Genomic DNA, 25,655 nt, shown 5'->3' on the forward strand with positions numbered 1-25,655 from the left:
GTCCTGCTGAAAGGCCAGTAATGCATTTATATTATCTATTTATTTGTGTCTGTATATATCCTGCTTATTAATTAATTATTTGGTGAATATGATTATGGTATCTGTTGAATAATTTACATTTTTTATTAGCTTAGATGTTTCACAGAAAATGTAATTATGTAACTCATATCAAATCCTACAATCCACGTTATGACTGACTCTTATACTATTTTTTTTTTTAAAACTCTAATAGTATCCGTAATACATCTTAATGGGGGAAATAACAGATCATTGAAGGAAAATAAGCTTCAAGGTTTTTTTCCCCCATTTATTATAAATGTAGTAAGATGTTTCTGATGTCACAAAGCGAAGACATTGGGAAATAAGTTATTTGCTTTATTAGTCAAGACTGCAAGTAGAGGGGCGTCCCGGTGGCTCACACTGGTAGAGCGCGTATCATTAAGGCCAAGTCCTTGCTGCAGCGGACCCAGGTTCGAATCCGGCCCCTTTGCTGTTGTCTCCTCCTTTCTATCTGTCACTATCTAACAAAGCAGTAAATTGCCAAAAAAATGATCTTTAAAAAAAAAAAAAGACTGCAAATGGAGCACATAATTCATAAACAGTTGTGACAGGTTGGTATTCTGGCACAATATCCAGATTTCCATGCAAATGCAGACAGAATCACCAGAAAACCAGCATAACAAATTGCCATTTAATGTTTGTTTTCTTCTACAATTGCTCTGCCATTCTGTGAATTCGGGTAAGATGTACGTAAGGTTTGCTAGCTTAATCTATAAAACCAACTATGATGGACGTATTTGTCTGGACCCTAATTAACAAGACTTTTCAGTGTTTCAGTATCTTATACCTGATGTCACTGATATATTAATGTATTTTTAGTTCTTAGTCATATAGAAAATTGATCTTTGAGAGCTGAGGCCTTTTACTGTGAATTGACCTGTTTTGGCCGATAATCTCCTTGCACGATATCACTTTTACATTTTCTTGAGTCGAGTTTGCTCAAATGTCAACCATGTAACATTTTTCCCTCCGTACATCAACGTAAGATGATTACAACCTTGGCTGCACCCTGTACTCCTTGTGACCCAGTTTATATCAGCGTATTTGAAGACTGCAAAGATGGCAGGGATGATACACCCTCACACTTGAGCGGCTTGTACATATTGAGCTGTAAAAAGGCCAGCAGGCTTGTCCTTGGATCAAGGCACTGGCCCATAGAATTTAATGGCACATATACCCTTCTTGGTTTACTGTGTGTTTGTGACTGAGAGAGTGTGTGTGGATTTTAATGGTACCTATAAGTTGTGAGGAAAGGAGCATAGCAGAGGTGAGTGGAGGGAGGTGAAGGATGCTGTTAATGCCAGAGGTGTTCAACGCATTCACACTCTCAGCAGTGGACAAAAGGTTTCTGATTCTAACAGTGAGTCACAGCAAATGTTGTTGTTGCTGTTGTTTTTTTAATCAAAGATAAGACAAAAAGGTAATTATCTTTGACATTTTAATGTCTAAAAGGTTGTCAGGTGCCAAATTGAAGGTATCTCTTCACATGTCCATTCATTTTATTTTAGGAGTGTAAGGAAAATGGTCAGACTGAAGCTGTTTTGTTCAGATTAAAGTTAAGAAAAAAAAAATCTGCATGCAAGAAATAAAGTAAAATTTTGGTGTTAAGTTTTCTGAATGTCACTCTTACATGCTGTGAGCATCACATACAAAATTGCTTTTCCATGACATATGTTTTGACATACCTTTGAGGTGAAGACATGCAGAGTGAGAGTGATATGTTAATAATGGCTCAGTCCCATTACATGTCCCAGTTGCCAACAAAGCAACATATGTTTCTGCAGGTGGGTGCTCAAAACAGTTAAATGCCAAACAGCCCTACTAACATTGTTAGCACGCAAAGAAAACATACAAGCACACGCAGTAAAATACAATTATTTTCCTGTTCTGTTGCCCCTAATAAACTGCTCTTCTTCCTCCTCTCTCATGCATTTTCATATCCTTCTGATTTTGGTCTTTTCCTTTGTCAGTTTTCTCACCATCTTACAGACATTTTTACACTGACGTTGCTTAATGACAACTATCTTTCTTTACATTATTTGGTTTTGGGTTTGTGCTCATATTATAAACATCGTGTCTCCTTCAACAGCATTAAAAGATCCTTCGCTCCTACAGCCATCAGGCTGTCTAACTCTTCCAGAGCTAATAGACTAACTTAATTTCATCCCCTCAGGGATAAATTAAGTATTTTTTTATTTGATTTGATTTAATAAATTACCTTAAATTTCATAAGCCTCAAAAAAAGTAACCAAAAAACATACATACAAGACACCATAGTTTTGAAAAGACATAAACACATGGTGCCTGTATGACACCCAGAAGATAACTGTGAATTGAGGAACTTGTTGCTACTCTGACTTTGTGATCCCGGCGTGGACACTGCAGAGTCCAGCTGCTCATTGCATTTGGTTTTCTCTTGGTGCTCATCTTCCCAGCTCTCAACTGCTGACGTTGTGTTAGGCTACTCTGCTGCCTGGTATGTGATGCAGTTCGCTGTTTGTTCCATTCTGTTAGAGCGCCCTCCTGTGGTCAAACAAGAACAAGTCTCAGTGAAATCAATACTTTACTAAACTTGAGTAAGAATGCCCTCCTGTGGTCAAACAAAAACAAGTCTAAAGTTTAGTACATAAAGTATATGTGATGGGTTCCATTAAAATGAGTCAGAAGTCGCAGCCGCCCTTTCTTGTATGTATGTTTAAACATAAAAAAACTGATTTTGGGATGAATTGAGTGGTCGTCAGATAGTTGAAGATCGCTAGCCTAAATAAATGGATTGATGTGAGGAACACTTTGCAAAACTCTTCAATATTATTCCGGTCTGAGGTGCTACATGTTATGACAACTGGACAGAGTTAATGACGGACTATTTCACCGCACTGGTAGGTGAGGAGGAGAGAAAGAGAGAGACAGCCGGACCTCCGACTCGGATGCGGATGGTCCGGCTAATGTTAGCTAAGCTAATGCCGGAGAAAGTGAGTTGGAGGAAGATATTGCACTCATGGATGAGCCAATGATAGCATACAATGTCTCTGACTGTAGTTATTTAAACGAGGACAGTGTTAAAGAGACTGCGATAGCTCGGGAGTACAAGTGGAGCCACAAACTTCAATAAGACGCAAAGTTAAAGAGATGACTGGTAAGTGCTTATACTTTATCTACACAATCCTCTTTTTCTCTGTCAGTAAGGGCTAATAAAATCACTAGAGCAGGCTAAGAAAGCAGCTAATAATGCTGTGTGATAACGCCAGTGTGTGTAACGTTAGCCCAGGTGTATGTGTGTCAGGTGTGTGTCTCAGGTGTCTACATTCTTCGATAAATTAAATTTTTTAACATAATGAGGAAAATCAGTGATTCATTCACTCAAAAAAGTGTTGTTTCTGAACATAATCCAGGCAGTGAATACCTTATCACCACACAACTGAGGATAATTATTAAACAGTAATACACAAACATAATTTTTAGGAGACAGGGTTGCTGTGAGACACAAAGGTGAGGAGATCTTTAGGCTATAATAAAATAAAAGCCTAACGGATGGTTAAAGTATCATAAAAATAATAATACATTTAATTTGTGTAGCGCTTTTCAAGACACCCAAAGACGCTTAACAGGCAATAGACACATAAACATACATATGTTGGGATTGTACCACAGGTGGATCTTGGGTTCATTTGTGGACTTTAACATTTGTGGACTAAATGAAACATTTTTCTGAGTCAACTCACAAAATGGCAGGTCACCTCCATTTTGTGTCCTCTCAAGATCTTCCTTCCCAGAATGCTTTGCATTTACGACACCTTCCAGGTCACCTCATTGGTCGAGCTATCTTGACACTACAGGAGGTCCACTGGTCTGCTATAAGGGGGCCAGTCCTCCCTCTCTTCTTTCTCTTTCTCCACAACTTCCCAGAAAAGCAACACCTCTTCCTCAGGAGGGAATCCAGAGGCCTGGATTCACCAGCCCCCCCTCATCTCCTGCAGAGCCCTGCGGTGATGAGGCCTGCTCCTCAGAAAATCTCCTTTCCAGGAGTCATTCTGGTACAACTGCAACTCTGACCTTCTCTGCGCACCAAAGTTGCATTAATGAACACAAAGTTCATTGCAACTGCCAGAGAAAGCTTTACCTCAACAACAAGGACAAACCAGCAACTTAATTTGCAAGACGCTAAATTATTGAACTCTTGAACGCCCGACACTGGAAAAGGATCCCCTCCCTTTTCAACTGGATTTGTGAGTAATGTAACTGGGTTTAGATAAGCAATCAGCAAGGACTTTAGCTGACTTTTGCTGTAACATATCAAATACAGTAAATTACTGGCAGCAGTTTCGCCAGCAAGTTACTGTAAAACGTACAGTAGCTCTACTGTATCAGACAAATACAACAACATGTTGTAATTAAATGTACAGTTATTTGCTGTAAAAATCCAAAACATACAGCAATTCAATGGAAGCTATTTTAGCTTAACTTTCCAACAACATCTAGGAAGTATCTGTATAAACTAGAAGTAACTGAAGGAATAATAAACAAGACAACAGTACATATTCATATTATTCTAGTTTATTATAATCAAATACTCAAGGCCTTATAAAAAAATGGATGGATGTGTGTTTCTAAGCAAGTGACTGTGTGAGTGTGTGAATCTGCAACAGTGTGTGTATCTGGGTGACAGAGTGAATGTTTCTAAAGCTGAGTGACTGAGTGAATGTGTCTAAAGCTGAGTGACTGAGTGAATGTGTCTATAGCTGAGTGACCGAGTGAATCTGTCTATAGCTGAGTGACAGAGTGGATGTGTCTAAAGCTGAGTGACCGAGTGAATGTGTCTAAAGCTGAATGTGTCATGGTTGACTAGAACTGGACCTATGATGCAGACACTGAGTCAACGAAAGAGTTGCAACAAAAATCTCTTTAATGAAGGTGAAGGAGTTAGCTGGGGCTGGAGCTGGAGCTGGAGCTGGAGCGGTGCAGTGCTGGGGCTGGAGCTGGAGCAGAGGTAGTTGTAAGAGTCCGGGGGGGAAGCAGGCAAGGGCAGGAACTGAGGACAGAGAATTCGGTGGGATTAGCAAGCAAGAATATCTATAAATAACGAGAACTACAGAGCCAAAGTTCGTCTCACTATTACTGAGCAAAGTTGACAATCTGGCGACGAGTGCTGAACTGAACCAGGCTTATATCCAGGGGAGAGTGGAAATGGCTGATAGTTGGCAGGTGGCTGATAGTTGGCAGGTGGCTTGATTGAAGATGGCCGATGGTGAGCAGGTGTGCAGGTAAGTGGTAACTCCAGCTCCGCCCAGCTCCAGACAAACACACACACAGAAGACAGGGAAACCAAGACAAGACATACGCCCACAAAAGGGGAGGGAAAACAGGGAGAAACACTAGGATCCTGACAGTACCCCCCCTCCAATGGGAGCCTCCTGGCGACCCCCAGGCTTGGTAGGATTGGCATTGTGAAAGTCCCTCACCATATCCGGGTCGAGAATGAGGGCCCGAGAGATCCAAGCCCGCTCCTCTGGGCCATATCCCTCCCAATCAACCAGATACTGGAACCCCCTTCCTCTGCGGCGCACGTCCAGGAGCCTGCGCACCGTATACGCAGGGTGATCATCAATGATCCGGGGAGGAGGGGGAGGAGCGGGTGGAGGGCAAAGGTCACTGCTGCGGACAGGCTTCAACTGAGAAACATGGAAGGTGGGATGGACACGGAGGGACTTGGGGAGCTTGAGGCGAACAGCAGAGGGATTGATTATCTTGACAATTTCGAATGGACCAAGGTAACGGGGGGACAGTTTCCGGGAATCTGTCTTGAGCGGGATATTCTTTGAGGATAACCAAACTGACTGACCTGTGTGATACTGGGGGGCTGGGAGGCGGTGTTTGTCGGCTGCTTGTTTGGTCTTGGCAGAAGATTGGAGAAGAACGGCTCGGGTCTTGTTCCAGATGTGTTGACAACGACGGAGATGATGCTGAACTGAAGGAACTGAAAGTTCTTCCTCCTGGGAGGGAAACAGAGGAGGCTGATACCCAAGTGATGCTTCGAAAGGTGACATACCTGTGGCAGAGCTGACCAAGGAATTATGGGCGTATTCAATCCATGGGAGGAAGGAAGCCCAGGCAGAGGGGTTAGAGGCAGTGATGCAGCGCAGAGAGGCCTCTAGGTCTTGGTTTGCCCGTTCCGTCTGTCCATTCGACTGAGGATGAAAACCAGAGGTTAAACTGACTGTTGCACCTAGGCCCTGACAGAAAGCATGCCATACCTGTGATGTAAACTGCGGTCCCCGGTCAGAAACAATGTCAACAGGGATGCCATGGAGGCGAACAACATGGGTGGTAAGTATCTCAGCAGTCTCTTTGGCTGTGGGCAGTTTGGGGATGGCTATGAAATGTGCAGCCTTGGAGAAGCGGTCAACAATGGTAAGTATGGCTGTGTTACCCTGGGAAGCTGGGAGACCAGTGACAAAGTCAGCAGAAATGTGGGACCATGGGCGACCGGGAACAGGTAGAGGACAGAGCAGACCAGCAGGAGATGAGTGGGAGGCTTTACCACGGGCACAGACGGAACAGGCTAGGACATAGGATCTGGTATCCCTATCCATCGTAGGCCACCAGAAGTGACGTTTGAGGAGGGATAAAGTTCGGTTGATTCCAGGATGGCAAGAGAACTTACTGGCATGCACCCACTGAAGAACTGAGGACCGGACGGAATCAGGAACAAACAGCCTGTTGGGAGGGCCTCCTCCGGGGTCTGGCTGGGTGCGTTGTGCCTCCTGGATCTGAGACTCTATCTCCCAGGTAATGGGTGCCACCACTTGAGAGGCAGACAGGATGGTCTCGGGCTCAGTTGACGTCTCCTCAGCACTAAACTGCCGAGACAGAGCATCCGGCTTGATATTGCGGGAGCCAGGACGGTAAGTAAGGGTGAAGCTGAAGCGGCTGAAGAAGAGGGACCAGCGGGCCTGCCTGGAGTTGAGACGCTTAGCCGACTGGATATAGGCAAGGTTTTTGTGGTCGGTCCAGACCATAAATGGCAGCTCGGATCCCTCCAGCCAATGCCGCCACTCCTCGAGAGCCATCTTGACAGCCAGTAACTCACGATTGCCTATGTCATAGTTCCTCTCGGCCGGGGTCAAACGTCGAGAGAAAAAGGCACAGGGATGAAGTTTACCGTCTGGCTCTCGCCTCTGGGATAACACCGCCCCGACTCCCATATCAGATGCGTCCACTTCCACGACGAACTGTTGTGCTGGATCAGGTTGGATGAGGACTGGCGCTGAGGTGAACAGACCTTTCAACTTGGAGAAGGCCGAGTCTGCTTCGGGAGTCCAACAAAACTGCACAGAAGAGGAAGTGAGGCGAGTTAGAGGGATGACCACACGGCTGAAATCCCGGATGAATCGCCGATAGAAATTTGCAAACCCCAAGAACCTCTGTAGTTGCTTTCTGTTCTCTGGAACTGGCCACTCTGCCACAGCTCTCACCTTTTCTGGGTCGGTTTGAAGTTGTCCCTCGCCAACAATGAAGCCCAAAAAACTGACCTCCCTGGCGTGGAATTCACACTTCTCAGCCTTGATGAATAATCTGTTCTCCAACAGCCGTTGCAAAACGAGGCGGACATGCTCCTGGTGTTCCTCTATGGACTGAGAAAAAATGAGAATGTCATCCAAATAGACGAACACAAACCTATTCAGGAAGTCTCTTAGAACGTCATTGACAAGAGCTTGAAAAACGGCTGGGGCATTGGTGAGACCGAACGGCATCACTAAATACTCAAAATGACCTAATGGGGTGTTGAAGGCTGTTTTCCATTCGTCTCCCTCCTTGATCCTCACTAGATGATACGCATTCCGGAGATCGAGCTTGGTGAAAACTGAGGCCCCCTGCAGAGGGGTGAAAGCGGCGTCAAGCAGAGGTAAGGGGTATTTATTCTTGACAGTGATGTTATTTAGGCCACGAAAGTCAATACAGGGTCTCAGAGTCGAATCCTTCTTTGACACAAAGAAAAAACCGGCCCCCACAGGAGAAGAGGAGGGTCGGATTATACCTGCTGCAAGGGAGTCTCTGATGTACACCTCCATGGCCTCACGTTCAGGTTTAGACAGGTTGTAGAGACGACTGGAAGGCAACGGACCACCAGGGAGCAAGTCGATGGAGCAATCATATGGTCTGTGAGGGGGGAGAGAGAGAGCTTTGTCCTTACTGAAGACCTCTCCCAGGTCGTGGTAGATCTCAGGGACCTTGGAGAGATCTGGTGGATTGGCAGGTTGTTCAGGAGAAAGTGGGTTGACCCTAGCTGGGGACAAAGCAGATTGCAGACAGGTTGCATGACAAAACGGACTCCACCCAGAAATCCTCCCTTTGGCCCAATCAATGTCAGGGTTGTGTTTTACCAACCAGGGGTGACCAAGGATTAATGGAGTGGAGGGAGCAGAGATTATGTAAAGTTGAATGGTTTCTCTATGGTTGCCAGACAGGACGAGTGTGAGTGGTTCCGTCAGATGTGTAACACGAGCCAGCAGGCGTCCATCCACAGCCAATGCAGTCTGGGGTTGCTCCAAAAGCAACAACCTTATACCTGTCTGTATCGCCACCTGCTGGTCCAAAAAATTCCCCTCTGCTCCAGAATCTACTAGGGCAAAAAGAGGCAACGACAAAGCAGGACAGTAAAGAGTGGCAGAGATCTGAAAACGGGACTTACGGACAGAGGGGGATCTTGCTTGGCCCACCAGTACCCCCAGAGCTACTGACGGGCCCTGTCTTTTGGTCGAATCGGGCAGTGAGAGATGAAATGACCTTTCTTGCCACAGTATAGGCATGCGCCTGCCTGACGGCGCCGTGAACTCTCCTCCTGGGAGAGATGGCCCCGGTCAAGCTGCATGGGCTCCTCAGGTGGTATTTGAGGGGAGCCCGGAGAGGAGTCCTGAATGGGAGTGCAGACCAGAGAGGCAGATGTAGGCTGTGGTTTGGAAACTGGGGACATCGCAGCTCTCTCCCGACGGTGGGAGCGGAGACGGTCATCGATCCTATTAGACAGAGAAATCAGAGTCTTCAGGTCAAAAGGCTCATCCCTGGAAACAAGTTCATCTCTGATTTGAATGCTTAAACCCTTCTTGAAGGCTGTCTTCAAGGCATCATCAGTCCAATCCACCTCAGCAGCCAGAGTCCAGAAGTCAATGGTATAATCGGAAACTGGACGTAGTCCTTGAGAGAGGGTCATTAGGCGCATGGAGGCATCAGACTGGTAATCCGGGTGGTCAAACACACCTTTAAACTCCTCAACAAAATCACCATAACTCATGTCATTAAATGTTTGCCGGGAAAACCTGGCTTCAGCCCATGCCAGAGCCCTGCCCCTTAACAGACCACAAATATACTGAATCCGGGAGGTGTCTGAGGTGAATGATGTGGGTTTTAACTGAAAAACAGACGTACACTGGAACAAAAAACCTCGACAAAGACTTGGCTGACCTGAATAAGGATCTGGGTCCGTCGCTCGGGAATCCTGCCGTGCTGGTGGAGCAGAGGCTGCAGGATGGGCAGAAGCAGTTGAAGCTGATGAAAAAGCGGAGAGTAGAGCTGAAACCTGTGCGGTTAATGAAGATACTTGCTGGGCAAGAGCCTGGTTGTCCGCGGACAGGACGCGAATGCTGTGTTCGTGTTGTCCAATGATCACACCCTGATGACTGACAGCTCGCTGGACGGGGTGTGGTTCAGAGCCGAGGTCTGCAGGGTCCATGTCATGGCCAGATTGTTCTGTCATGGTTGACTAGAACTGGACCTATGATGCAGACACTGAGTCAACGAAAGAGTTGCAACAAAAATCTCTTTAATGAAGGTGAAGGAGTTAGCTGGGGCTGGAGCTGGAGCTGGAGCGGTGCAGTGCTGGGGCTGGAGCTGGAGCAGAGGTAGTTGTAAGAGTCCGGGGGGGAAGCAGGCAAGGGCAGGAACTGAGGACAGAGAATTCGGTGGGATTAGCAAGCAAGAATATCTATAAATAACGAGAACTACAGAGCCAAAGTTCGTCTCACTATTACTGAGCAAAGTTGACAATCTGGCGACGAGTGCTGAACTGAACCAGGCTTATATCCAGGGGAGAGTGGAAGTGGCTGATAGTTGGCAGGTGGCTGATAGTTGGCAGGTGGCTTGATTGAAGATGGCTGATGGTGAGCAGGTGTGCAGGTAAGTGGTAACTCCAGCTCCGCCCAGCTCCAGACAAACACACACACAGAAGACAGGGAAACCAAGACAAGACATACGCCCACAAAAGGGGAGGGAAAACAGGGAGAAACACTAGGATCCTGACAGAATGACAGAGTGAATGTGTCTATAGCTGACTGACAGAGTGACCTAGGAGCTGAAAACACTGAACACTGAATCTCGTAGACAGCAAATACCTAACTTCTCTGATGTCTGTTCAAATAGAGAACACCTCAACCCCTTGAACTATGGGGGTTCACTAAACAGAACAATACTGTTCAACATTCAACAATACAGTATGCTGGCCAGATACCAAACAATTAAACAATACCAGGATGAACTGTGCTTTTATGACTGCAAGCGAGTGAGTGAGAGACACTGTGTGTGTTGAATATCTCACTGAGTGACATGCTAAATGTTTTTGTAGACTTATCTGTTGTTCCTGAAAAAGCTGCACCAATTAAACTTTGGGTATTCACTAAACAAAAAGAAAAGGTTCAACTATATAGTACGTTGGCATATTAAACATAACTAAAAATACATATATATATATACAAATATAAAAAATAAAAATATAACTCCATATATAACTTCTGCATAATAGAGTTATGAATGCAATTGAGTGAGGCAACAGTCAGGACAACTAAAGGTGACATCTAGGGATTTGTGTGTGTGTGTGTGTGTGTGTGTGTTTGCGCAGGTCAACTCAACAGAGGGAGTTAGTATCAAACTCACACAAATTCCCACTCGGAGTCCATAAGCTTCCTCAAGAGAGTGCACACATGGGGGTTCAGGGATGTCACTTTCTTCTGGACCATTTTCCCGCTTTTCTTGCTTGTCACCTTGCCCTGTCGTGCCTTTGTCCCTCGCTCTCGGTTGATTCCTACACAGCTTCTACAAGATATGGCAAGGTGAAACAGAAAGACACACAAAAAAATATGAAATTATGTTTTACATCATCAGTCATTTAAAACAAATGCCTAATATTAATCTTGTTGAAATTAATATTTTTCTCATTGTAGAATTTTTAGATGATTTACCTAATAAGTTTGAGATTCATCTGAGTAGGACCTTCGTGTAAAGCAATGCAAAAATGACTCTAAAGCACAACCATCTGAGACTAATGACTAAATATGGGATTCAAACTTACCTCTGTATGAATTCAAGTATGCAGGCTGCCTCATCCTGATACTGAAGGTTGAAGGTCATTGTTTGCCTCCGTTGCAAGACGGTGCTGACACAAGACAGCGACTGTGTCTGCAGGTAAGTCTTGTTGATTTGAAGACGAGGACAGGTGATGGGAAGTGAACCTTTTGAGTCGCTCTTTCTCCTCAAGAGAGGCAGGATCCTCAGCCAAACTTCCATGCGGCCGTCTTGAGAGGCCGTCGGCGTCCTGGTTGCTCTTCCCAGCACGATACTTTATGTTGAAGTCGAAGGTCGAAAGAGCTGCTAGCCAGCGATAACTGGCAGCGTCTAGTTTGGCGGACTTCAAAACATAAGTTAACGGGTTGTTGTCCGTTATGACAGTGAAAGCATTCCCATAGAGGTAGTCATGGAATTTCTCTACTATCAACCACTTGAGAGCGAGGAATTCAAGCTTATGGGCGGGATATCGCTTTTCACTGGACGAAAGACCTCTGCTCGCATAAGCGATGACTCTCATTTCGCCTTCCTGTTCTTGGTACAAGGCGGCCCCTAGACCGGAAGTGCTAGCGTCGGTGTGGAGCACGTATGCTAGTTTTGGGTCTGCGAAACCAAGGACAGGTGCGGATGTGAGTTTTTCAATGATGACATCAAATGCCTTTTGACAATCAGGGGTCCACCGTTCGTTGAAGGGTTCTTTGGGGTTGAAGTACCCTCCGGGGCTAGATGTTCTGGGGCCCTTACGATAAGGTGGGTAGCCACCGGTGAGATCATTCAAGGGTCTGATTATTTTTGAATAGTCGTAGACAAAGCGGCGGTAATACCCTGCGAAGCCCAAGAAGGACTTGAGCTCACCGAGGGTTTGGGGTCTAGGCCAGGTGCGGAGAGCACTGACCTTGTCTGGGTCAGTCTCTACCCCTCTGTTTGAAACAATGTGGCCTAGATACCGCACAGAGCTCTGGAAGAAATGGCATTTTTGGGGTGAGAGTTTCAGGCCATTCTCTCTCAGCTGCTGGAGGACGTGCTTGAGCCGGATTTCATGCTCCTCTAACGTGCTGGAAAACATGATGATGTCATCTAAAAATACCAGTACTTCCTTCAGATTGATGGAACCCATGACCTTCTCCATTAACCGTTGGAAAGTACTGGGGGCATTTGTGATGCCTTGGGGCATGCGATTGAACTCGTAAAACCCCAACGGGCAAACAAAAGCGGTCTTTGGCTTATCACGTGCTCCATCTCTATTTGGTAATAGCCGGATTTTAGATCCATTACTGAAAACCATTTAGATCCGGCGAGAACTGAAAAGGCTTCCTCAAGATTGGGCAATGCGTATGCGTCTCTGATTGTCAATGTATTTAGTTTACGATAATCAATGTAAAGACGGACCTCTCCATTTTTTTTACGAACTACTACAATTGGGGAAGCATAAGGGGACTCGGACTCACGAATCACTCCTGCGTCTAGTAGTGTACGCAAATGCTTTCTCACAGCTTCATAGTCGTTTGGGTGGGAGCAACGAACTGGTAAGTGACATCATCTCCAAATTGACGTGTTCTGTACAACAGACCATTTCTCATCTCCAACCTTTTTCTTTCTTTCAACATCAGCTTGAGCTCCAGAGAACTGGGAATGAGGCTGGCCTCTTCTCCGCCCTCCAAGACTTGGACGACTTGTCCAATGATGGGGTCGGACCTTTGATGTTGTTGGAGCTCTTCTGGACTGTAGGTAGGTATGGTAGAACAACCTAATGCACCATCATTTTCGTAGGTGTCTGGGATCGCATCAGGATGGATAGCGAGTGATTCGACCAAGGAGATGGAAGGTAGGTCGTTGTTTGCCTCCGTTGCAAGACGGTGCTGACACAAGACAGCGACTGTGTCTGCAGGTAAGTCTTGTTGATTTGGAGACGAGGACAGGTGATGGGAAGTGAACCTTTTGATTCGCTCTTTCTCCTCAAGAGAGGCAGGATCCTCAGCCAAACTTCCATGCGGCCGTCTTGAGAGGCCGCCGGCGTCCTGGTTGCTCTTCCCAGCACGATACTTTATGTTGAAGTCGAAGGTCGAAAGAGCTGCTAGCCAGCGATAACTGGCAGCGTCTAGTTTGGCGGACTTCAAAACATAAGTTAACGGGTTATTGTCCGTTATGACAGTGAAAGTGTTCCCATAGAGGTAGTCATGGAATTTCTCTACTATCGACCACTTGAGAGCGAGGAATTCAAGCTTATGGGCGGGATATCGCTTTTCACTGGACGAAAGACCTCTGCTCGCATAAGCGATGACTCTCATTTCGCCTTCCTGTTCTTGGTACAAGGCGGCCCCCTTGGGACTCGGACTCACGAATCACTCCTGCGTCTAGTAGTGTACGCAAATGCTTTCTCACCGCTTCATAGTCGTTTGGGTGGATTGGTCGGGGTCTTTGTTTGAATGGTGTGTCGTCTTTCAGGTTTATGTGGTGCTTTACCTTGGTTGCATGCCCAAAATCAGTCTCACTACAGGCAAAAACATCACAATACTCGTACAAACTACATGTTACTCTGTCTTTCCACTCTTTTGAAAGGGGCGAATCACCAAAGTCAAAGGTTAAGCTTGACTGGTCTGGTTCCTTGGCTGGTTTGGGAATGCCAGCGCAGCATTTCACAGGGTCAACAGAGTCAGGTAAGTTGTCATGGATCTCTTTGGGTGTGTGAAGCTCAGCAATGACACAGTTTGAGGGAAGCGTGACATCGTGCTCATTCTCATTTCTCACCCATACAGATAGCTTGTGAAGACGGTGGCGGGGCAAGGTGACGAGGCAGCACTCCACAAACACTCCACCAGGTAAGGCTGAAGACTGAGGCTGCTCGACCATAACACAGTCACTGGGGATGTCAACCTTCACAAACCCTTCTAAACAGACTCTCTCTTGAGCAGGTAGGATCTGCTGCACTTTACCTTTAAGCTTTGCTAACCCTATTCTCCCTGTAGAGTTAACTTTGTTTCTGAGCTTGAGTACACGAAGGATTTGCCTATAGCCATAAACAGAGGACAAGTCACTTAGGTTTTTATCAATACAATGTTCCTCATATAAAATGTCAAGTGCATTGGTACCAATGAGTACAGGTAAGTCACAATTACTACTGCGGTCTGGTACCACTAAGGCTAAGGTTGAGATTTCGGGTTCAGCTTCAACAAATTCTCTGGGAAACTTGAGAGCGATGGGTACATAGCCTAAATAGGGGACATTTTGACCGTTAGCGCCCTCAACATCCAGGGCTTGGAAGGGCTGGATGGGGTACTCGGACAGGTGAGTTCTGGAAAAAGAAGCGGTCACTGTGGTCACCTGGGACCCTGAATCTAGGAGACACCTAGTGTTAACACCTGATACACTGACGTCTGCTACACATTTCTGTCCTACAAGACCGCGAGGAAGCTTAGCTTGGGGATCTACTTTATGTGAGCGAATGAATGTTTTTGTCCTAAGTTTTGGGTTGGGACTGTCATTCTCAGTTCCAGTTCCTGGTTGTCCCTCTGCAGGAACTGCATTCAGTTTAAAGTCTGTTCCCAGACTTCTTGTTTTTGCTTTAGCTCTCTGCGCTTCTTTTCAACTAATTCAGGGTTTGCTTCATTGTTGCAGGAAGGCGCGATGTGGCCGTCCTCGCCACACCTGAAGCAGTACCATGGGCGGGGCTTCCTGTTGGTAAGTTTTGGCTCTGGAGAAAGCGATGGATTTCCTTCAACAGGAGCTTTGGGTTTAGCCTTTTGTTTCTTACCTGGCTTTGCAGACACTTGGTTTGAGCTCAGTGATGCTTTTAAAGAAGCTAGTTGGGCTTGTAGCTTCGCCATTTGGTTTTCAAGTTCCCGTGGGTCAAAGGGGGTAGTCGTTGCTTCATCGTCATCAGTAGCGTAGTCCTCCACTGAGAGTGTGTTTGACTGCACTTTTGTTCTGTTAGCCCCAAAGCGCTGCTTCATCCTGCTGGACTTAGCGGCTTGTCCTCCTCAGAGCGCACTGAAAGGAGTAACTCTGAAAAGGGAGGAGGGTTATTCTTCTTCTGTTCAAGCTGAAGACTGGTAAGTAGACCATTATTCCAGCAGCCTCTACAGAACTGCTTAAGCAACTGGTGGTCAGAATCGCTAGCAGCTAACCCACCTCTTTTGATGACTTTGCTCAAGATTGTCTGCAAGTGCTGCAAATAGCCAGAAGGCTTTTCTCCAGGGTCTTGGTTTGTGTTTAAGAACTTTGCAAAAAGCTCATCACCATCATCAATGATACCATAAGCAGAGTAAAGGAGGGCAAGATATTCTTGGGGAGAAGTGTTGGGCCCAAGATGTTTCACAATGGTGGCCGCAGGCTGGAAGAGGCTCTCAGCCATTTTCCTGGTTGCATGTTGCAGACATGGCAGGATCTGCAAGGAAAAATTCAACGTTGCTGCACCACGTGTCATAATCTGACTCTGCATAGGGACAGGGGATTCTCCCTGAGAAGGGTCTGAGTCGGGCGTTGCCATGATAGTGGAGAGGAAGATCACTGTTCTTGATGACATGCTCAACCACTACTTTTTGTATCTCTGGAGTGGAGAGATGCTCGGAAGGTAAGTACTGGGTCGGGTTCCTAGGTGGGAATGATACCGCTGCACCTACCTCGAGTAGGGGTGTACTACGTTCAGTAGAGTGATTGTCACCTATAGGCCATAAGGTGAACCAGGAAAAAGTGGCTAGAAAGTGATTTTCGTTCCCACGTCTGGGCACTACTCTTTTTTTTGCATTTTTGCATAGACAATGCCATTGTGGACATTAGGTTAAAAGTTCTCCTCAAAATATCCTGCAGTTTTTTTTTAAGAGCCATAAATGTATAAAAATAGGAATTACAAAAAAACGAAAATCTTATGCAGCTGTTTTTTCTTGTAAATTTATTTACATTCATTCTGGAAACAGAATCTCTCTCACAAATTGACATTAATACATATACCTAACATTTGAGACAAGTATTTTAGCATTAGTATACTTTCATTTGAATTTAAACCATGAAATGTACAAAATAAATGAAAAAAAACGCTTCAAAATAAGTGAATAGCAACCTGTACAATTGAACATACACATGGTACATTTTGCTAAACAATGACGTTTTATACATTAAAAATTTCAGTAGATACTGTGTTATAAGAGGAAGTAAAAAATAAAATAAAATAAAGAACACTTTGGCCCAAAATGGCTGACATCAACCAAAATATCAAATAATGCCAAAAAATGGATAATACAACAAAAACTGCATTACAGTTCAGAATCTGTACACAATATTGTATAAAACAATATTTACCTGAACAAAACAATGTGTTGACGTCACAGCAGGTCTTGAGTATTTTTTAAATACATTTTTGTATTATTTTGTCTTAACTTTGCACATTGTTAAAGCCATATCTCAAGAATTATTTGATACATTTTCCTCAAATTTGGCACAAACTCAAACTTTGATAATTATAATTTTTTTAAGGTCAAGTGCACTGTAACCTCACATTTTATTTCTATTTTTTAAATATTTAACTTAAGTAACAAAAAAAATAGTAAAATACTTTTTCTCAAATTTGGCAAAAACTCAAATTTTTATTTGAGAACTAACTGATTAAGTGTGACTTTGAGTATTCTGAACAAGGGGGACATTGTTCATCTCTTAGCCATCACTATCATCAGAGCCATCTTCCCATGTGCTTATATCCTCTGTTTCCATGGAAATATTGGCACAATTTTGGCACCAACACAAATCAGTACAGGACAGTCTTGCAGACATACAGGAACATCTTCCTGTCTCACATTTGCTCTGCTTGCAGCTGCAGTGGACTACCTTTAACACACTCTCAGGGGCAGGATTTGTAGTCATCCATGTAACTTTTAACTCCCCATCCTCAATGTGCCATCCATTGCCATTGGGTGAAGGGGCAGACATTTTACCTTTGAGAGAATGTCTCATTATTGCAGCCTGGTAGTTTGCCCTTTTGCAGTGTTGGTGCAGGGCGTCACTTGTAGGGGGTATTGAGAGTTCCGGCAAAGCTGATGATGCCATGCAGAATGCTCTGTACCTTGCATCGTTGACATTTTCTGCAGATGATTGGCCATACAGGTGGCACACATATTTGCTCAGCACATCAAATGTTGACTGGTCCAATTCAAAACAGCTTCCCAGATGTGTAAATGCAGACAGGTATTCTTCTTTTTCGCAAGCAACAGAAAACGTCTTTCTTTTCCCCTTGCCATGAAAGGCGCTTGTGGAGTCGCAACCTGAGAAGGTATGAATTCCAATAAGTGCCAAACACATACTGTTTCCAAGGGCTGTTGACACCTTAACAAGGTCAATGATTCTTGTCCTGTTGCCAACTCCTGTTAAGAAATACAAGCTACATGGAAAATCTCTCTGCAGACTTAAAGCAATAACTGCCACATCTGTATCAGGGCTCTTAATGATGACAGTTTGTGAACCATCTGTTACTTTCAAGCAGTGACACAGTTCTCCATGTGCTATGTACACAGTCAAGTCCTTGCCCACAACAGTTAGATCAGCATCTTTCCACACATCAAAGAGGAATTCAGCCAGTGCCGCTTTGTTTGTTCCATCAGATAGAAACTTTTTCCATTGAGTTGGTGTCTTCTGGTTCCTTCCATAAATTTGCACCTGTTGTGTGCCACCAACAGCTCTATGTGACCGTTCTACATTTTTAATGCTCATTTCAGGATACTGGTCTATCACAAAGTCTACCCTTTCACACTTGTACTGCAGAGCAAGCTTGACTAAGTACTTTAGTATGGTCTCAGCGAGCTCTCCAAAGGTGGATGGTCTAGACTGAAGGGCTTGTATGACCGCCATGCCATCGAACAAAATAGCTCCATTTGCTGGGATTTTATCAACTAGGCAGTCCCCACCTTTAGCCTCTAATAAATCCATGAGAGCTGATTTGTTAGTTTTGGCAAGTGAACCATCTGTACTGGCTAGAGGATAGGAAACCGTTCCCAGTGAGTAGGATAGAATCTCCCTAAGGTCAATTTTTCTACTTTGGCCTATTATGAGCAGTCTGGAGAACAGCTTCTTGTCAGCCCGTAGAATCACATCCTTGCCCGCTGCAGATTTCTTCTTCGTCTTTGCCTGGTCACTAAAGGTTTTCAGTTTAAGTGCCTTGATGGGAGCGAATATGTCGACAGATTTTGACAAAAGTCGCTGGTCCATAAACTCTTTGACAGCTTTTTCCTCCTTGTCTGGAGCTGCGAGCAAATCCTTCTTGATTTCTTCAACTGCTACTGTCCCAGAGCTATATCTGAGAGCTGTATCTGTCATGCATCTAGAATATGAATTGTAATTTATAATGTGTATATAATTGATAATGCAATTTAATAACTCACACTTCTTCGTCTGCGGTTCCATTAGCTGTTACAGCAGACTTTGTCAGGAACCTGGTGTACTGTCTGTAACAGGACTTGTGGTACCGCACCCCTATGGCCACACAGTCTCTGTCTTGAATATGCAAGAGAATGCTACTGTCTTGCTTTATCCTGGCAGCGTTCATCAACTGGCCTAAACATAAAAGATGATTAAATGGGTTGTATGTGTGTAAGTGCTATGTGTACTGTGTGTAGGGATGGGTACCTTTCACATTTGAACCGAAACGGTACAGATACCCGGTACCTGGGAATCGGTACCGGTACCAATTTTCGGTACTTTTGCGTTTGTTTATGTAGTAATAAATGTTAATTTGTTTAATAATAAAATCAAATATGTTGAATTGAAAAAATTAATTTCTCAAAATATAAACTTTAAAAAATATATCAAAACAATATAAAATCCAGGATGAGCAGTGCTTTATTGTTGAGCGAACGTGCATTTTATAACATGAAGGTTGCAGTGTTATCAAAGAATGCAGTGGAGCGCTCTCAGGTGGCAAGCGCACGGAGGAGAAAAAAAAAAAAAAGGTTGCAAGTGCACGTGTGTTTTGTTGTGATGACGTCATAGCTGTGCGGCGCAGCACCGGTCAGACAGTATTGTGGGCACGGCATGGTTGGAATAAACAAAGTTGAGTCGGGCTGCTCTGTGCACATATCGAGGATGACGCAGGAGTCTGAGGGATTTAATTTCAGCGAGGCAGTTTGGAGTAAAGTGGCAGGTAATATTCCTGAGTTGAAGAGCGGAGTATTAGCAGAGGACCGGAGATGCAGCAGCTAGCTGCCAGCTGCTAATGACCGGTCTACAGAAGAATGGAGAGAGCAAACGGAGTAAGAAAGGTCCAATCTCGAGGCAGACGAAGGCCAAGCCCGGGTAGAGACATTGGAGAGATAGCAGCTGGCGGCTAACAGGCCTAGAGCCGGCTGTTTGTCTCTGCGCCGGGTTGGAAGAGAGCAACAGCTTGTGGCCGCGGTGAGCAGACAGGACCAGACGAGGAGGTAAATAAAAAATAGTGCGATCGTCAGCACGCTTGTTAATCAAAGACGTCAAATGAAAACAGGTTGAAATCAATGATCAGTTTAAAGTTAACGCTGTTAAGGTACCGAAACATGGTACCGTTTGATTTTACATGAATCGGTACTCGAATTTGGTACCCATCCCTAACTGTGTGTGTGTGTGTGTGTTTACCTGCTGAAAGCGTTTCTGCTTGTGAAAGATGGTCTTTCTGCCGTTTGCCTCCCACAGTAATGCTCTTGTCCGTTTTCTTGCAAATTATACAAAAGGCAGGGAGCACGGGGCCAGCAGAACCGATAGGCAGGCCCGTCTTCGATCTTAGTTTTTTCCGTGGAATGTCACTTGAGCCTGAGCCTGAAGCGTTGTCCGATGGCACAGACTCATCTTGACCCAGAGCCAGCCGTTTGGCCCGTTTTTCGGCAGAATCCATTCGCCTTTTATCAATGAACCGCCGGTAACAAGTCGGGTGAAACCCAGCGTCACCAGGAATATCTTTATATTCAACATTGATACAGGATTTAAATGTCTCGGCTAATTTATGAGAGTCGCTATGACAGCAAAGCCACCGTTGCAAACAATTTCTGTAAGTATCCCACCTTCTGATAGTGAAATCATTCACCTCTTCATTCCGTACAGACGTAACATGCATGTAGCATATTTTGTTGTTCTTTTTTTTTACTTTAAGGTGTTTTAGATGTTTTAGAGTACTTTCCTCTTCATCGCTAGACGTTGTTGACATCGCCATCTGGGATCTGCGCGGCTACCTGATTGGTCGAATGTGACGCACGTTACAAAAACGTCACCTCTCGGAGCGAAAATATTGTTACGCTAAGCAAGAAATAGTCCCGACTTTAAACACGAATTAAAAAAATACTGCAGGATATCAAGAGGAGAACTTTTTTTTTCTAGTTGAAAACCAAAATATCTTTTTTAAGAACCAAAAATTATTTAGTGCCCAGACATGGGAACGAGATGAAACGAAAAACGGGTTCACCTTATGGCCTACTATATTGATAGGATTTACAGCAGCTGTGTGCATGGGACTAGCATGCTGAGGTTCTTGAATAACTTCTGATGTTTCTGGTTCGATTGTTTCAGGTTTTGTGGACTCTTGAATCCTAGCTAGTTCATCTAGCAAAAGCTTTTCAAAATCTGCTCCACTAAGCTGAGCGATACCCTTCAGTTCACTTAGGTAGATCTGGGTTAAAGTGGAACCTCTGTCTGCTGTGTACAGCTCTGACAAGAGCTCAATGTGGTGGACAATGTCCGGGCTACTGGAGGGCCTATCAACAGGTAAGGTATCTTTGAGATACTCAATAGCTCCACCTGAACTGTATTCCACTATAGCTGTGTTCTGGAACTTAGCTTCTCTGCTGGCAACTTTAACTACCCTCTCAATCTTACCATACTGTCCCAAGTACTCATATACTTCATTGTCTACCTCACAACCAGTTACACCACTAACTAACAGTGAATTAGGTACCTTGACATTTTCCCTTGTAACTCTATCCATGTTTGTATTTGTACCACAATCTTATGAAAATGAAATGGCATCAATGTTCACAGAAATGTACAATAAATGTCACACTGTTAAACCTCACGTTCAAAAGAGTTAAACCAACTCCTGGCTGGCTCGCCAAGTTTTATGTAGCGCCTGTAGTCTGATTAGCAACAAACAAATGACACTAACACTCTTGCTAGGTTCGGAGAGCTGGTAATAGTTAGAAAAACGCAATACCATGAGGTTAATAGTTGACATTTATTGCCATGACAAGTAAGTATTTTTGCAGTGCATGAAAATAAAATATACAGAAAAATAGAGCTCTTTTTAATTGGTTGAAAAATAATTAAATAAATAAAAAATGAAAAAAAGTTCAAAAGAAAGTGTCCCTCCTTCTTTTGTAGAAGGTTAGAGTTCAGTTTATGTTCATGTTCTGTGTGTGTAATGTTCAAAGTTCAGTCCTTAAGGTTACTACCCGGGTAGATTTTTGTGTTATGTCCTTATCTGTGTCACAAGTGAAGTGAGATGGTGTCAGAAGCTCCTCGGAATGAATCCCACAGTTGGCCAGACCATGCACCGTTCCGTCTGAATCGCTCGTCCTAATGGCTCGCCACCGAACCTCCTCGGTCCGGAATCCGAATCAAATCCTAATCCTTCGAACGAAACCAAAACGAAAAACCAGTCTACACATAGAGTGTAGAATGAATAATCATTACTTTCTATTCAAATGACATCTTTCTACTTTCACTTTTCACTCTATTTCTTCCATATATATACCCAGATAAAGGATATACTGCATTTAAATGCTTTAAATTAACCTGCACATTTTTACAGACAGTATAAGTATTTTTAACATGACTATTATTTATCATGAACTTATATTTCAACATAAATTAACTTATTTATTTCAATAAAGCTCTATTTATATTTATAAACAGCTCTATGAATCAAACCATATATATAACCATACTTTTTATCTGTTTTTAACCATAAAGTCACAGTATAAACTTATTCTTTTTAAACAACATGTATATTTAACCAACTTTGGTGCAATAACACTCAATACATTCAGTTCAATGACCAGGAAAAATAATTAGCATTAACTGGTATCAAATAACCACATTTCTGTACCATATCATGTCTCTATTTCTCATCATGAAGCACAGGAAAGGCTCATTAGCTTAACCAGCTAGTAGCACGTTAGCTATATATAGCTCTACAGTTAGCATTCACATCACCTTTTGCAGGTAAAACCCAGAGTTAGCGGCGCTAACCGCGATTAGCATTAGCTTCGCGCTAGGGCGTTAGTGATCTTTTTACAGCTTATTTTCAAAGTAAACAATGATACGACATGTACCGGAGTAGGTTTAAAACATTAACGAAACATATCTTGGACTCCGACTGGTTTTATGAACATACTTCAGTAACAGGAATCTTCTCATATCATGCTAATATCAACAGCTAACCTGAGGCCTAGCCCAGTAGCATATAGCATTTCTCTTACCGGAGTTCTCAGAGGCTCAACACGGTGAAAACCCGGCTCCTCTCTCGCTCACGCACACTCACAAGACTTTTCCTAATAAACAGAACACTTATGAAGATACTGCTTGAGTATTAATGATTATTTTGCGTGGTTTTAGTCACATTACATACCCCGGTTCGTCAGCTCGTTTACATGTGCGAGTGCTCTGCTCAGTGGCTCAGCTCTGACTAAGATGGCGCTCGGTGCAGACTGAACTCACGCACAGGTCAGACCGAGGTCACGTTCAATGCGTCTGAGATTACACATAGGGGTAGTGCGCCACCAAGTGGTGAGCTTAGGTATTACACTTAAATCACAAATATTGGTTTAGTAACCATGGGGGTTACATAACCATCCAACGTTGGTCAGAAGTCAATGGATCTGAAAAACAACAAAATTTACCGAACAGAAAGTTGTCAGGGAACCCAACCAGTAAGAAGCCTTTTGAATTTACAAAAACAGAGTGCTAAACACCCAGGCTTAAATGAGGAACTGGATTTGACTGATATTTAGATTGTCTATATTTACTTTCTTTTTTTAGTTTGTCAAGTTATTGTTGGCCAAGACAACGCCATTTGCTGGACATTTTATTTGTTGACACAAAACAGTTTATAAGAGCCCTAAATTCATCATAGATCTAGCCTCATCTTAAAGTGCACCAGATTGATGCATTTCACTTTAAAATGTCCATAGTTCAAAAATCATCTGAGAAACACTAGTACAGTGCAAGTATAGTCACAGAACTTTGTGCTAGGCCTGGGCCGACAATCAATAAATCAATTAATCGCACGATAAATTAAATCAACTCAATAATTTTGCCGGCCTTGATATATCGCCATGCGCATGCGTGTTTGTTTTCCTCGTCTGTTGCCTCCAAGCAGGCTGGATGACAAGAGGGCTCACTCTGTGATCGATCTCAGCACCTGGGCGCTTTTGTTCCATAGCAGAATGAGCGGAGCGAACCCTCCTGTCAGTCATCGAGTCTCTTTGTCTCTGTGGGGAAGGCTGGGCCATTGGCTACACACAGAGTGCAGCAGGTGAGCCTCGTGCGGAGCAACGCGAGGAAAAAAGATGATTGCAAAGCCAAATGCCACAGCCCCGGTGTGGGAATATGTCGGTTTCAAACCGAATGAAAAAGGTGAGCTCATCAACACACGGACGAGCCTGTATGCCGAATTTGTTCAAAAGTGGTGGCAACAAAAAAAGCCACCACAACAAACTTGCATGCCCATCTAAAGCAGAACCACCTGACCCAGTTTTCCCAGCTGGGGAAAAAAACTGCACCTGGAGATGCAGAGCCTTCGTCCCGACAGTCAACACTGGTCGGCAAAGTAAATATAAACGCTGTGCGCTCACAGAAAGTGGAGTTTGCTACATCGCAAAATAAATGCTGCCCTTTTAAAAAAAATAAAAATAAAAAAAATGTTTGTTTTATTTATTTTGGATATTTAAACGTTCTTAAAATTACAATTACAATGGTAAAAAACACTGAGAAATAAAAGTGTATTGTACTTGAAAGGGTGTGCATTATTATGATATATATATTATATGATATGATATATATATTATCATGTTGACAATAATATCGTTTATCGGCAATAATTTGTGGGACAATATATCGTCCAGCAAAATTTGTTATCGTCCCAGGCCTACTTTGTGCTTACCTAGAATGATCAAGCGAGGGCTGTCAGGCAGGGCAAGGGATGCCTTCACAGTTGCTGCTGTGACTGACACCTACATAGCAGACAAAAGAAACATTGCAGTAAGTTTATATTAAAATAATTACAAAATGTTTTAACAATGGTTCACATTAACTTACTTTTAAAGAAATGCTGAAAACATACATTAATCTCTATTTATCCCATTTCAATCTGCAAAGTTGACTAGATCAGTTATACTCACATCTGCATGCAAGATAAGGGCTTCTTTCCTCTCTTCGAAGTGTGCCATCAGTAGATTCAGAAGGTAGGGGAATGTTGCACTTTTTTTCCAGGGAGAGGACCTTCTTCACATCATCATTGCTGGGATTTACCTTGAAGTATTCTCAGATGATTCTGCCCTGGTCTTCAGGAAATGCCTCCATTACTCTCAGGATCTGAATGTGTGTGAGGAGCTCAAAGTGAGCACACATGCTCCTTGGCAGGAACAAGTAGGGCCACTGACTTTTTATGTCCTCCAGAGGGACAACTGGTGTGGCGTTGATCATTTTGCGTTGCAGATAATAAGTTGTTTCCATCAAGTTTCGTATTTCTCCCCTTTCTGCACCGCCTTCATGTCTATATATATCAGTCATATTTTGTCTCAGACCTTCAAGACTTTCTTCAGTTTCCTCAGGTGGTAACTCTGGTTGCCATCGTGTGCACCCATAGCTGTCTGCTGGTCCTCGGGCTGGTATAGCCCCTGTGGCATCCTTTGAAACTCTATGTCGAGCAAGGGTGTTGTTCCTGTTCAAATGCTCCACTCGCACTTTAACCTGGCTCAGAAGTGATTCAAAGCCTCCACCTATCATTGTCTTTCCATCATCCAAGGTATCAGCAAAGGATTGTGGATATTGTCTTGTAATGTTTCTGGTAATTGTGAGGCACGGTGCCCTTGTGGGGTTTGCTTCATGTTTTCTCATATTATCCACAAGCACTCTCACAAACTGCCGTCTGTCAGATGGTGAGGGCCTTTTACCACTTGTAACTGTAGCAACCCAGGTGGCATTTTGTCCCAGTTCACCTGGAAGGTTTCCAGACAGTTTTTCTTCATATTTGTGCGTGGAGATGGTTGAGGAGAAGACATGGGACTTGAGCTTGAAGGGCTTGTAACAGATGAGGTGCTTGT

General features: G+C 43.9%; 1 long non-coding RNA gene across 1 annotated transcript; it reads right to left on the reverse strand.

Annotated features, from left to right (window-relative positions):
- Positions 1 to 21,247: 21,247 nt before the first annotated feature.
- On the reverse strand, positions 21,248 to 23,010 carry LOC131982105 (uncharacterized). The gene is made up of 3 exons (XR_009395357.1): positions 22,961 to 23,010; positions 22,812 to 22,883; positions 21,248 to 21,990 (listed from the first exon to the last, which is right to left on the reverse strand). It is a non-coding gene; the product is annotated as an uncharacterized LOC131982105 (long non-coding RNA).
- Between the last annotated feature and the right edge of the window lie 2,645 nt (positions 23,011 to 25,655).

The sequence above is a fragment of the Centropristis striata genome, chromosome 12 (genome assembly GCF_030273125.1).
Source record: "Centropristis striata isolate RG_2023a ecotype Rhode Island chromosome 12, C.striata_1.0, whole genome shotgun sequence".
Taxonomy (NCBI): domain Eukaryota; kingdom Metazoa; phylum Chordata; class Actinopteri; order Perciformes; family Serranidae; genus Centropristis; species Centropristis striata.